We start from the raw sequence: 3,190 nt of genomic DNA on the forward strand, positions 1-3,190 counted from the left end.
CAATGTGTTCCTAAATATTGAGGTGGCGCTAATTGCCCTAGGATCAGGCGGGATGGTGTTCCAAGCTCTTGTGCAACGAGAAGGAAAGCGCATGTATTCACCTGCATTAGTTTGCATGCAGGTATCTTGAGTTGTTATGAGGTGTTGGATCTAAGGTTTCTAATGCTGCCTTTGTTAACGAGGGCTTCACTTCAGGTATAGGGGACTTGCCCTGGTCAGGCATTTGTGCGTGATCAGGAGGAGGCAAAATTGAATTCTAGCCTCAATTGGAAGCCAGTGCAGACTGTGTCTGGCTTCTGACACAGGGTCCCTCCTCTTAAGACCCATGAACACTCTAACAACGCTATTTTGATCAGTTTGCAATCTGGCTCTGTCTGACTTAGCAATGACCACCAGCAGGCTAATGCAAGAGTCAATTTTAGACTCTATGATGGCTCTGGCTAATGCATCGCAACTAATATAGTGGTGGATCAGCCCTAACAATTTGCTGGCCGATTCATGGAATTAATGTGCGCCGTAAATCTCTGCGCAAGCGTGCGAAAGCCACGCACATCGATTCATGGAAGTCCGTGCGCATGTAAATCCTGGGATGTGTGCTAAAATCTGGCATGGCGCACGCGGGCGCACACATCAAACGGCGTGCGCTATGCGCACAGCGAAAGTGCACATAGCACTGCGCACACAACAAAAGTGGGCGGAACACGGGGAGTAACACGCGGAATGGGGAACAATGCGTGAAAATGTGGGCGTTACGGAGGAAGTACAGGAGTTAAATGTGCGGAATGCCCACACGCGCGCCTACAACACGTATTCATGGAATCGAACAGGGGAAACGCGTGCGCCAAAAAAGACGCGTTAATCCGGAAACAGGTACGCCAGCAAGAAGCAGGCGTACACGGCCCTGCACAGCATAAAAGTGCGCGCTAACAGCAAACAAGCTCAGACGCTACGATGAAGATACCGTTCCTCGCAGCAGTGGTCGTGGGACACCGCAGGAGGAGGAGGATAGTCAGGCCCAGAATTTTTACACTCAGGACCAGCCTTTTTGCGATGCCTGATGACCAGGTGTATGGGAGGTACAGGTTTCCACCTCACATAATATTCAACCTGGTGAGTGAGTGGGAGGATGACCTCACATCACCCACCCTGTGCTCCCAAGCATTGAGCCCCTTGGAAAAGGTGCTCAATGTGCTGCATTTCTCGGCCACTGGTTCATTTCAGCGGACAAGTGCCATAGTGGGGGGGTGTCACAGGCCACGCAGTCATGCTGCCTACACCAGATGTTGGCCATCATGACTGCACGCTCTTCAGTCCGCAGGCACATATACCTGCCCAGAACACCTGCAGAAAGTCAGGCTGCCGTCCAGGATTTTTACGGGGTGGCACACTTCCCCAAAGTGCTAGGTGCCATTGATTGCACCCATGTGGCTCTACGTCCTCCCAGGGCAACTGAGCACATCTATAGAAACCGCAAGCACTGGCACGTGCAGGTGGTATCTGATGCCAAGGGAATCATCATCTCAGTATATGCCAACTATCCAGGGTCCACCCATGACAGTTTAATTTACAGAATGTCACCCCTAAACCGGGACCTAGAAGCTGGGCGGCATGGCGATACATGGCTGCTTGGTGAGTATAAATGCCTCTGCACATGCATGCATGTCAGATACTGAGTAATGTCACAACCTCACTAATGATACCCATCATCACCTCCTCAGGGGACACTGCCTACCCTCTGAGCACCCACATGATGATGCCAATTCGGAACCCCACCACACCACCCGAGGTAAGATACAACACAGCCCATATTGCAACCTGGGGCATAGTGGAGCGCACATTCGGAGTGCTCAAGTCACGCTTTCGCTCCCTTGACTGCTCTGGTGGGCAGCTGCTATACACGCCCCCAGTAGTGTGCAGGATCATAGTGGCAGCATGTGTCCTGCACAACGTTGCAACTTACCGGGGCCTGCCGGTGGACACGGTGGTGCCCCCACATCCCCAACCACATGCACGCCAGCGGCGCATGGGAGGGTAAAGGGCATACGCAGCTGGTGGCTAATTACTTCACCTAAAATCACACCCCTGTGGAGTGCACACAGCCCTGGCACATACCAGCTGACAATCAATGATGATGGCATAAGGGACAGTCAACTGTCACAACCATACCAGCTGAGATTGGTCACCTGGAAGTGTTACATTGTGTCCATTCCTACATACCGAAAGACAACCAATGCTGTGTCACAAAAAGACACACATTTATGCCGCATGAATGACTACCCCCTTGCAAAATACAACATGAAAACAGCGCCATGTCACACAACCCCTCCCCATCTCCGCTACCCAACACACAATGGCATGTCATGCAATGTGAAAGCAAACAAAGGAATGCAAAACACATGACACAAGTGTCACAAAGTGCACTGTCCCAAATGGAAACAGGCCACAGACAATATACTCCCAGTAATCAATAACAAACAGCACACACGACCAAATACTTACCAGCAACACAATACAGCAACACAGAATGAAACATTGCCAAAATATGACAGTACCAAATCAAAGTAGTGCACGTCTTACAACCTGAATAAGCCAGCAGATCGACCCCTTCCAACTGCAGAGTGTTGATGTCAGGCAAATGTGTCAGTGTACTGCATACAACATGAACTGCATCTGCAAAGGAGACAGCCTTGTGAAGACATGAAGAAGGTACCTGTGAATAAGGAGGAAGACATGGATGCACAAGCACATATCAATACACCATGCAGTGTTCAATACAACAACAATCCCCACTAGGGATGTACACACAGTTTTGACTACAGACTGCCCACACAGCTCATGGGAGCCCAATGTCACTGTGTAAGTCACTGTCACTTTGGCACACCCTTTGCAAGCCCATGGAAAGGGAAGCAGGAGGGGTGTGTGTGTCAGGAACCCAAGCATCTAACCCAAAGACAGGACAAGCCTGCATTTGCCCAGCAGGAATACACCGCGGATGCCCACGGGAGCCACACAAGGCAACACAATGTAACAAAAAAACAAAAAAAAAACAAAGAATTGCCATTTGGGGGGCAGGGGAGAGGGGGAGGCCACCCAGGAGGTTCGAGGACAGGGTTCACACCAACACCCACCTGCGTGGATGTTGCGGAAAAAAAACAAAACCTCCATGGGCTCATGGCCTGCACCGCTACGC

The sequence above is a fragment of the Ambystoma mexicanum genome, chromosome 3p (assembly GCF_040938575.1).
Source record: "Ambystoma mexicanum isolate Mex_15411 chromosome 3p, UKY_AmexF1_1, whole genome shotgun sequence".
In the NCBI taxonomy this organism is placed as follows: domain Eukaryota; kingdom Metazoa; phylum Chordata; class Amphibia; order Caudata; family Ambystomatidae; genus Ambystoma; species Ambystoma mexicanum.